This window comes from Callorhinus ursinus, unplaced genomic scaffold (assembly GCF_003265705.2).
Source record: "Callorhinus ursinus isolate GAN/ISIS: 27379988/994484 unplaced genomic scaffold, GSC_fseal_2.0 scaffold51, whole genome shotgun sequence".
Lineage (NCBI taxonomy): Eukaryota > Metazoa > Chordata > Mammalia > Carnivora > Otariidae > Callorhinus > Callorhinus ursinus.
Window position 1 is genome coordinate 1,279,795 of NW_027397113.1, and position 11,998 is coordinate 1,291,792.

Sequence of the window (11,998 nt, forward strand, 5' to 3'; positions counted from 1 at the left end):
AATAGTATGCACATACTCTGGGTGGGTTGAAGCCTTCCTGGCCAGGACGGAGCAAAGCCAGGAAGTAGCTAAAGTCCTCTTGCGGGAGATTGTGCCCCAGTTCGGCCCACCATTAACAATCCATAGTGACAATGGACCCGCATTTGTGGCAGACATTGCACAGGTCTTCTTGACCAAATCTCTCAACATCACCTGGAGACTCCACACCATTTACCAGCCCCAAAGTTCAGGAAAAGTAGAGCAAATGAATCGTACCCTCAAGGGAATCTTAGCAAAGTTTTGTTCAGGAGACTAACCTCCCATGGCCAGATCTGCTACCCCTAGCTCTCCTGCGTGCTTGCTGCACGCCCGGGACATCAGGTTTCTCCCCATTCAAATTAATATATGGATGGCCTCCCCCGTGCCTGGGGAGCCTTCCAGGAAACCTGCATCAGGTTGGAGATAAAGGGATAAAGGAGCAGCTTCAGGCCCTGGGGGCCACCCTAAATAAATTACAAAAGTACACCTTTGAGAGGGCCCCAATCTCCTTAGGGTCTCGGGTACACTCCTTCCAGACGGGGGACTCCGTTTGGGTCAAAGACTGGAAGAAAGAAGAAAGCTCGTCATTTGGACGAGGCGCCGCGCCAGTGGAGAGTCCAGCCAGACTTCACGAACCCAGTCCGGCTTCACCTTCGACGAGACCCCACCGACTGATGGACACCTGCTCACCGTGGCCCCTGGCTCTCATCGGTGTGATTTCCCTCATCTTGGGAGTCGGACTCTTCACTGTTGCCCGTCCTGACTGGGCTTTCCCCCAGAGGCTTCTACCTAAGGTCATAGATCCCGCTTTTACTGGCCCTCTGCTGTCTACTCCTGAGCGTATTTCGCCATGGTTTTCCTGGCCCCGGTCAGTCCTGGTCTGCTACTTGGTGTGCTGTTAAGTTTATGATTAAGTCCGTGTTCGCCCCAAGCCTTGCAGTCAACCCTCAAACAGAATGATGCCCTCTAAACTAGGTGCTTAAAGGGCATCAAAGGGGGGAATGATAAGGAAAATCTGCATTCTAAGATGGCCGACCGAACCAGCCAGAGTCCCAGTCCTTGCCACTTCCGGGGTTCTTCTCCCTGCTCTGCTTCCCGCACGCACCAATCCGGGTTCTTCTCCCTGCCCCACTTCGCGCACGCGCCAAAAGTGCCAAGTATGCGGAAGTAGAAGTGTATAAATTGCCCCCTTTGTGCTCGGGGCTCAGACCTTTGGAGACCACTCTCCTCTGGGCCTGCCGGTGTTAGAAAAACCTCCTGTCCTCCAAGATCTCCAGGTGCTGCTTGGCTCTTCCGCCGGGTGATCTAGTCCAGGTTCCATAACAAGATTACTCAAATAAATTTTTTAAAAAACTTTAAGACAATATTCAAATCTCTCCATACTTTCTTCTCTTCTTAGGGCTTCTCACATTTTGCTTCAGGGCCCACTCCCTCCCCAGTGTCGTAACTATATTGTCATACACTGCCTTCTCAGAGCTATATGGCTTTACATGTCACATGTAAATATACAATCTTCCTGGAACTGAATTTCGTATGTAGGGGAGACAAAAGCTGCATTGCGGTTTGTTGTTTTTTTTTTTTTTTTAGGATTTGTTTATTATTTGAGAGAAAGAGCACAGGGGAGGGGGGCGGAAGGGCAGGGAAGAGGAGCCCAAGCGGACTCCCTGCTGAGCACAGAGCCCTACATGGGGCTCGATCCCAGGACCCTGAGATCATGACCTGAGCTGAAACTAAGGGTCAGGCGCTTAACAGACTGAGCCACCCAGGCACCCCTGCATTTTGTTTTTCTCTATGGAAGCCCAGTGTCCTGACACCATTGACAGCGTGTCCTATCTATGTGCACTTGTTCCATGAGTGAGTCTGGGTCCAAACCAGCATCCTATCCATTGATCGGGTTTTCTATGCTTATGAATAATCCACATTGTTTAAGTTTCTAGAGCTTTGTCCAGAGCTCCTCAAGGGTGCCTCGATTATGTTTGGCCATTTGCATTTCCATATAAATTTTTAAAAAGCTTTTCAAGGAGGGAAATGATGTTTTGTGTAGAAGTACATGGAATCAGTTTGGGGAGGATTGATACTTTTATATGATTTAGTCTTCTTAATCATAGACAATCTTCCTTTCTATTGTGTTTGCAAGGAAACAGCACTGGTCCCAATAGCCAAGATGTGGAAACAGCCTCGGTGTCCATCAGTGGACAAATGCATAAAGAAGATGTGGTGTGTACGCACAACAGAATATTACTCAACCACGAGAAAGAAGACAATCCTACCACTTGTGACAACATGGATGGAACTTGAGGGTGTTATGCTGAGTGAAACCAACCAGACAAATACAGTGTGATGTCACCTGTATTTGGAATCTAAACAAACTGACCTTAGAGAGACAGCAGAACGATGGTTATCAGAGGGTCTGTGGGGGGACGGCGGCGATGCAGGTCAGAGGGTATGAACTCATTTGAAGGTGAGCAGTCCTGCAGATTTGACGCACAGCATTGTGGTTATAGTCAACGATACCGGATCGGATACTTCAAGGTTCCCGAGACTAGCTGCTAACTAACCCTACCTATAAAAGAAGTTGAGTACTTTAGGAATTTGAGGGAAAATTTTTGAAAAAAAATTTACTGTCCACTAGAAAAGATCCAAGTTGATCAAGTGTGAACATGCTTAAAAATGAAACCATTTCATATCATTATGAGAAAATAGAGCTTAATTTCTACATTGTCTTATATATGTAAGGCTTTCATAACTATAACTCAAAACATGCAAGCCATAAAATAAAAGGCTGATCAACTCAAAATATATAAAAATGCTTTGCATGGCAATAATAATATTAAAAAAAGCAAATTCCAACAACAAATGAAGATGGTGGACATGTTATTTGCACTTCCAGCAATCAAGAAAGGACTAATGTCCTCACATTTAAGGAGCTAAGGGAAATGGGGAGGTGAGGGCCTTGGGGAGAAGCCTCGTGTGCATTTCTCGCTCTGTCGTGTCAGCCTGCGGTCTCCTCCACACACTCGTGAAATGTTCGCGTCACAGAATACAGAGCGAAAAGCCGTGGGATATGGGAATAAAGACAGCCCGGTAGCTTAACATAAGGTTTTAACCAATCTTCCTTGCTTTGGACAAGTGCAAATAATTGAATAAGCACACGTAGGAATCATACAATATTAAAAATTCTTTGATAAATGATACCCACAAAGAGAGAGCATATGTTATCTAGCCATCAAGGATGGCCAGAGCCGTCCTGTCTTCAGCACCAGAGTAAATCTCAGAGAAATGCAAATAAAACATGAATAAAAACATTTTGTGGGTTCTATCTATCATGTGCTCACCATGGAATGAAATGTGCAAATAGCCAGGGTTTAGAGCAAGCACCGATGCCCACAAAGCAACATCCCGGAATGTCAGCCCCAGCCCTTGCAGGAGAGCTTGAAGTGACAGGATTAAACTCAATGAGGCTGGAATACAGGGTGTGTAAGTTAAAGGGGATGGATATTTATTCAAATCACAAAGGGGGATTATAAGTGCTTTTTACCTACAAAGCACTGGAACACGGAAGCGGAATCGCGAGGTGACGATTCACCGATTCACTGTCAGGAACCCCGTCACCCCCTGGGAGTGCGGAGCTCCGGGGACTGGGGGTGAGGCACGGAGCGGGAGAAGCAGCAGGAGGAGACTGGCCGGGTGGGAGATTCCAGAAAGCTCTTCAGGAAGCTGACTTTCCATCAGACCAGTAACAGTGAAAAGACAAGGAAAACTGTGGACCACCGAGTCCCTACAGAGGAAAGATAATTTGCAAAAAGAATTTGTCTCTCTTTCTCTAAATAGATAAATCTTTTTTTTTTTTTAAGAATCTGTCCCATTCGACAAAAGAAAGGCAATTCAGGAACAGCCTTGTTAGCCCTCCTGTTTGATTATTCCATGTCTTGTAAATAAAATCCCACGAGCCCTATGTATTCATAAGGTTAATTAACCCTCGCAGCCACTTCGTATATGAAATGCCAGCTGTATCCTCCCCTTGTATGAAATGAAACAGAACAGCAGAGTGATTTGCCCAGGACCACACAGCCTCGAATGGCTGAGCCAGAGTTTGGACAATGTTAGTCTGGTTTCAAAGCCCCCCCCGCCCCCCAGCCACATCTGCGTAAGAACCAGGGACACGCATAACAAAGCCTCGCTCCAGGAGAGACAGACAGACGGATGTCTATGGACGGACTCTGACGCTGGCTCTGGCAGAGGGACAGCGCCACGGCGGCCTTGCAGATGATGCCTGGGGTCTGCAGGTGCCTGGGAAGCCCCAGTCCCCGCACGCTGGAGCTGGGCCCCATGCAGACTGGGTGTTTGTTCTGCAAGCCTGTGAAAGCTGCACGCGATTATGAGAAATGGGCCGTTTGCTACAGCAGCTTCTGCCCGGGGTGGGGGGGCGGAAGGGGCTGGGTTTTCCTGCGTGTGCCTTACGGAGCACCCAGCTCAGAGGAGGGATGTCATTTGCCCATGTCCACCCCAGGCTCTGTGGGAAGGGGGCCCCCACACTGTGAGCGGAGCCCGGCATCTCCACTGGGTCTACACCAGCTGCCCCTTGGTCCCTCCCCACCTTGGCTTCCTCCGATAACACCCCCTGGAGCGGTTCCGTCTGTGGCTTTCCCCTGATGCTCCCCAGGGTTGACGCTGTTCACCATGGAGGATACGGACATCACGGGGGGGGGGGCAGAGACACAGAGACCACTCGTGGGAAGGGTCACGGTGATTGAGGCCTGGGCCATGAGGAGAAGCCCATGGACTCTTCCAGGCTGGGCTCCCTGTGTTCTGGTCACCCCTGTGGAGACAAAGGGGGCATGCCCCACGGGGAAGCTTCCCCCAGACCGTGGGCTCACTGGGGTGGGGTGGGGTGACGTGGGGGACACGAGGTGCGTGGACGCCAGCAATGGTCCCCCTAGCAGTGATCTGGGGCCTCAGACCTCCTCCCGTCCCCATGTTCTTGGGCTAGATCAGCCTCTGCTGTTTGGTGCCCTCTTTAGGAAAAAACGGAAAATTAACTGCATATCCGAGTGGGTAAGAGCATCCCCTCTGCCAAGAGCTCCCCTGATTTGTCATCTGTCCTATACCCCTCCCCATCCCAAAGCCTCCACCTATTGTGGGTGCAGCTCTGGGCCTGTACAGACTGGTCATTTTGTAACTGGGGCAATGCTGGAGCCCCGTGGGGTGGGGTTTGAGCTCTCTTCTTGGACAGGCTCCGCTCTGGGGACCTTCGTGGTGTCTCTTGCAAACGCATGCCTGTGGCATCCCCGCTGAGCCCCAGACGGCGGTGCAAGGGCGGCGGGCGAGGCTCGGCCGGGGTCACAGGCGCTGAGCTCCGGCCCATGCCGGCGTCTGAGCAGGCAAAGGAGAGTGCTGGCTGCCAGGGCGGGCACTTCCCTGCAGCGGGGCGTGTGCACGTTGGCGTGTGCAGTCGTGCCCGCGGACAGCAGGCCCGGACCTGGGAAGCAGAGAGGCGTGCCTCTCTCCAGGTGCAGGAGACTCAGGTCGTGGGCACACAGGTGTTCTTGACCACTGTGTCCCCAACACGTCACAGGGGGTGGGGCTCCGTCTGGGGAGCGTCCGACTCTTGGTTTCAGCTCAGGTCATGATCTCAGGGTCGTGGGGTCCAGGCCCGTGTCCAGCTCTGCAGCCAGTGTGGAGTCTGCTTGAGATTCTCTCTCCATCTCCCTCTGCCCCTCTCGCTCAGGCGCTCTCTCTCTAAAATAAATAAATAGTTCAAAAAGACGACGACAGAGGGCGTGGGCATAGCCGACTACTAACAGCACAGTGAAGAAGCAAGAGCCGGGGACAGAGGCCTTCAGAAGCCCTGACACCCTGTCCCCTGCCTCCGGCGCCCCGGTCTGGAGGCTCACCGGGTCCTGTGATCATCTCCCTTCGGCGAAGCTCGTCCACGGATGTTCAGTTCTCTCCGCGCCACGGAAGATGCCTGAGATGCTCAGGGAGCACCATCTGTCCTATAAACTTCTTTTTGGCGCAAGAGGATGGACCTGCGAATAGATCAGGAGGGGTCTCTGCCTCGTGTGAGTTTACGTAGTGGTAACCGCTAAGAAGGGAAACCAAAGGGTCGGAAGCAGACCCGAGGGACTCAGCAACACCACTCTGGGGTATTTATCCAAAGAAAACGAAAACCCCAACCCAGAGAGGTCTCAGCATCTCTGTTTCGCGGAGGCACCACTCACAAGAGCCGGCCATGGAAGCGATGGCTGAACATTGAGGATGTGGTGAACACACAACGGTGTATCATTCAGCCGTAGGAAAGAACGGGATCTTGCCGCTTGCGATGTTACAGGGTCAGTGATGCCAAGTGAATGAAGTCGGACAGAGAAAGACAAATACCGTCTGATTTCACTCGTAGGTGGGACCAAACAGACAACACAAAACACAAACTGAGTCACAAATACAGAGAACACATGGGTGGCTCCCCGGGGTGGGCAGAACCATGAAGGGGACCAACAGAGGCACAAGTCCCAGGGATGCAAAGTACAGCCCAGGGAACAGAGTCAGTAATACCCGAGTAACTTAAGGTCCCATAATGTGTAGAGATATCGAATCACTCTGATGCACACCCAAAACCAACAGGCCATTGTATGTCAATTACACTTCCATTTTTGAAAATATAAAGAGAAGTGAGAGAGAGATCGAGCTCTGGTGACCCATGCGGGCCGACCCAGGCAGAGCTGACCTCACTGAAGACTTTGGCCCGGGATCAACCTAAGAAATATACTATTTCTCGTCCTGTAAGGGTCCGTGTGTGTTCGAGCTGGGTCTCCCGGTTGCTCAGGACGACTCCAAGAAAGCACACGTGTGACCAGTGTCTCCGGCCAGTGGACTGCAGGTGGCCGGGGTGGACGCCAGGGAGCCAGGCCGCGTGGTCGTCCCGGTTCCTGGGCGCAGGCGCTGCGACCCTGCCTTGGTGGTCGGGCTGTCTGTGGGACTCAGCGCAGTGACCACAGGGACCCGCCCAGTGGGCTCTCACGTTTTATCCAAATGTTCTGTCTGTGTGCACGGGGAAGAGCTCTCAGATTAGATTTGAGGACCTTAGATGAGATTAGATTTAGGAACTTAGATTAGATTTTAAAACGCTGACGGGACTTCTGCCGGGTGCCACACAGCTGGGCGTAAGGGATGCCGGGTTTTCAAAGTCAGGCCCTGCCCTTAGTAGCCTAGTAGGGGACACATGGGGACAATGCAATTTGAATTCTATGTGAGGGTGTTCTCCAAAGTGCAGACTGTAACCCACTGGGGGTTCATGGAATCAATTTATTGGATCAAGAACTGCATTGAAAAATAATGGGAAACGAAAGAAAAATAACCATGAGACAGTAGGCGTGACTCTGAATGCAGTGGAATGATCAGGAAGGGGCACCAGAATGTGTCTGAATGACTGGGTTGAGGCGTTCCACCTATTTGAAAGTGCTGGTGGTCAGACTTTAAGATTCAGTTCATTAAGTACAACCCTGAGGTGCACACACATGGGTACTGCCCAGATCCTCCCGGGATGAAGGGATGTCTCCCTGACCGGCAGGGAGTCCCCTGCTGAAAGCCCCCAGCTGTCAGGCCCTGGCACACAGACTCAGTTGGGGAGAGTGCCGCCCCCCAGGTCATGCCCGTCTCCAGGCAGCCTGCATGGGACCCTGGGGGTAGAGGTCTGGCCCTTTTGCTCCAATCAAGGCGTTGCTGAAGGGCTGCCCAGCTTCTGAGCTGCCTACCCATAGCTGTGGCCTCCATGGAGACTGCAGAATATTCCAGCTCTCCTGCTGCCAAGCCTCCTTCCTTCCTCTCCTCTCAAGTTCCTTCCTTTCCCCAGGGGCACCCCTGATGGACCTCCTACACGCTGCCCTCTGACACGCAGCCTGCTTCCCCGGGGACCCTAGTGGGTCAGCGAGCTAGAGCTGGGACGGGGTCTGGAGCAGGGTCGCCCACTGTCTGCTGGCGACACAGAGTCAGAGGCCCCAGCCGGCTGGGGAGCATGATGGGGAGACCTCCCGGCCGTGGGTGAGGCGCTGGACGGGATGCGTGGCTGGTGTGGTGCGTCAGGTGTCTGAGAAACGTAGGGAGGATGAATCCGTACACGGTGGGGCAGCAGGGGGCCTGACCTGCAGCAAGTCCAAAGGTGACTGAGCTTGGCATGGCCAGGGGCAAAAGAAGGGGGTGCCCCCACAAGGTCACTGCCCAGTCCGCAATCCAGAGACAGCAAGGCTTGGGTCCTTCAGCACCTTCACTATTAGCATTAACCTCTTGATTTGATTTCAACTGCAATGATTTTAACTGCATCGCATGTGACATCGGATCTCCAGGTTGAAGAGTTTCCTTCTATTCCTTATTATCGTTCAAATTGTAAGTCAGTGTTCTGTTCCACCGAATAAGCATCTCGGCGTCTTGCAGATATGACCACCTGTTGTTTTCCTGTCATGGCTTAATATGGTGAATTATGCTACTATATTTCCTGTTTAGACAGCTACTATAAAACCAAAGTTTGATTTTGTCTTGGTTCAAATGAAAGGAAAGGAGAGGAAAATGGGTACTAAGTCTGTACGTGTGAATTTTAAAAATGCTGGATTGGTCTACACTGTCCGTTTCCCGGCTTCGTCCACGAGAGGGCCCCAGAGAAATGACACCCCCAGAACAGGGACATCTGCACCTGATCGGGGCTGCTGATACCATTCCCCAGTGAAAGGGACCAGCCGCTCCTGGGTGGATGTCTGATTCTGGAATCGAAGCAGGAAATACCCAAGACGAGCCTGGGGCACCTTCAAGAGCCAGAAAGTCAGAACACGTGAAACCAGGAATCCACACTGACGGGTCTGTTGGAGTGACCTGGAGGCAGCCGACAGGACGCCCGGTGACCAGAGCTGGGACAATTAGAGCAACGAAATGCAGACTACAGAATCAGGTTGTGATCCAAGTATAAGTATTCACAAGTTCCCCGATACAGATAAATAGTGGAATAAAGAAACGAGTGGGGGAGAAGACCCGAATCTCCAGGTGGAGGAGATCCGAGCAGTGTGTGTGGACTGTCCACTCACAGGCGTGGGTGCTCAGTGACTTCCTTCCCGACGGCGCAGCATACGCAGCAGGGGAGAGAGTACGGTGTGGTGGGGGCCTGACGCGCACCCCGCCAGGTGAGCAAGGCCAGCGTCACGGGGACAAATCAGGTGGGGAGCACGGGCCCCGACGCGCCGGGGTGGGAGGGCGCTTCACCCTGGGGTCCTCCTCCCAAACCCACAGCCCAGTCTGACTGTGGCACACACACCGGACAGACCCCAACTGAGGGGCGTCCTAGGGCGTGCCTGACCCGTCTGCCTCGGAACTGTCCAGGTCATCAAGAACAAGGACAGTCTGAGAGGCTGTTGCAGCCGAAAGCAGCCTGAGGGGACGGGATGTCTAAACGGACGGGGGGTCCTGGCACAGGAGGGGGACACTGAGGAAAAACTAAGGAAATCGAATAAACTAATGGACTTTGGTTAGTAATGAGTAATCATCAGTACCAGCTTATTAATTCTAACAAGAGATTAATAGTGGGGGAAGCGGCAGGGGGGCTACGGGAACTCTTTACGGTCTTGTCACCTTTTTTCCCAAACCTAAAACTGTTCTAAAATAGAAAGCTCATTTACTTTTAAAAAAGTTTCCGGATGAGAGGTGCATCATTCTCCTGATATGAGATTGTGAGACGTTTAGATTCTAGTGCCTACGGGGGCCCCAGGGACAAAAGATCCAATTAAGCGGAGAAAGTTCCTTAAACATCGGAGGCCAAGGGAAGCCGGTTCTCCGTCCCTCCGACGGGCAGTGGGTCCCAGAGAGGGACTGTGCAGGGGACCACCAGGGCACACTGGGGATGAGAACAGGACCTTGAACCGCCTGGGAAAGCCATCGGATCACGCCTGGTGTCTATGAAAGCACCAAGACCCGCAGAAAGGCGAGTTGGGAGTGAAAGCTCATTTGCGGGTAGAGATGCCGAGGGCGCCAGGGCTGCGCTCCGGCGCTGTGCACTGCGCTCGTCCCGAGAACTCCACGCCTGCGTGCTGCGTGCTGCCTCGATAGGCATTTCCCAGATGTGTGTGTGTGTGTTGTTGGTCTCACTGCTGCACATTTGGGACCACGGGTACTACTATTTAATATTTTTCCTTAAGTCAACTTGCTTTATTTCCCTCTTAGCTCCATTCTGAGCAACAGAATGCCACGGGTTCCTTGTGCTGATTATATTATTATGTATGTATTGCACACATTAAAATAAATACCTAACCAAACCCACCATTAAAAAATGCACAAAGAGGTGTCTGGGTGGCTCAATGGGGTAAGCGTCTGACTCTTGATCTCAGCTCAGGTCTCGATCTCAGGGTCCTGAGTTCAAGCCCCACGTTGGGCTCCATGCTGGTCTACTTAAAAAAAATGAATACAGGCTCTCATTCTGTCTACACCAAGAGGCAGAAACAATCCAGTTTTGTCCTGAGCGATTCAGTACCAAGTTCTTCCTCAAGGATTCAGGGTTCATTCACCATGATGTTTCCTGTCTTCCATCAACAGCGCTGTGAACCCTGCCATTTATTTCATCGGGAGGCAGAAACCGAGGGCACCCCTCACGGGGGTCTCCAGGGAACCCTGGGTGAGGAGGCAGGGCAGGGGAGTGGCACCCGCCCTGCCGAACAGAGAGGACAGCCCCCCTGCCGGGTGGCAAGTTCCCAAGTGGGCCCGACGATCTCCTGGCAGAAGTCACGCCTCCCGGTCAGCAAGCAGCAGCACCCCAACCAAGTCAGGCACCTGCAGAGTAAGTCCCGTCACAGCCTCCCCTTCATATAGAAACCGTGGACAAATTGCTGGAGCAGACTTCCCATGTGAAATGCACATCTTTGGGTCTTTTCAGGCTATTGTCAAATCACCCTTTGGAAAGCTCGTCAGGGGGCTGGTAGGGTCACACTTGCCAACCGTGGAGAGTCAGTGGTTTCAACCTTTGTCTTAAAATTCTGCTCGTTTTCAGTCTTGCACAAGTAATGCTGCTAAAATTCTTCTGGGTGTAGGTTGGCCCCTTGGAAATGGGGTGTCCTTGGGGGGATCGGAGGGGGAGACAAACCATGAGAGACGATGGACTCTGAAAAACAAACTGAGGGTTCTAGAGGGGAGGGGGGTGGGGGGATGGGTTAGCCCGGTGATGGGTATTAAGGAGGGCACGTTCCGCGTGGAGCACTGGGTGTTAGATGAGAACAATGAATCATGGAACACTACATCAAAAACTAATGATGTATGGTTTATTATTAACATAATAAAATTAAAAAAAAAAAGAAATGGGGTGTCCCTTCAGCTTTGCCCATTTTTCTGGCATGTTCTAGGATCTTACTACAGTTTTTCTTCCTAGACTTCTAAGGGGTTCACCCCACTGGATGCAACATGCAACGTTTTCCAAAATTCTAGTTTTGTTTTTAGGATTCCAGTGAAATGAATCTTTGTTGACGGAGTTCTGTCTGGAAGGACAACATGAAGCCAGTCACGAGTTTGGCTGCTTCAATAAACCCTTTTGTGCAATGAGCCTTGTGTCTTCCGAGGCCCCTCAGATTGCTTTTGTTGTCGAAACTTGCAGGACCGTCCGGAGGGGAGGAGAAAGGCTCTAGGGGGTCTTGGGGCTCAGGAGTGTCCCCGGGACACAAGGAGGTCCCTGAGATTCTGAGCCAGCTCTGTGTTTGCCACGAGGCCTCATTCTCTTCTCCAAGAAACAGGCTGGGTCTTGTCTGTGCCTGGTCTGAACACAGCTAGGATCCCTCAGAGACACACTTTTGGCTGCCAGGAAGCTGCTGGCTTCTCATTAGCTGAGCTCTGGCGACAACCCCATAACTGGGGGTCACCGTCCCGTAGCTGGGGGGACACTACCCTATAATGAGGCACTCTACCCTATAACTGGGGGGACACTATTCTGTAGCTGGGGGGAACAACCCTATTACCAGGGGGA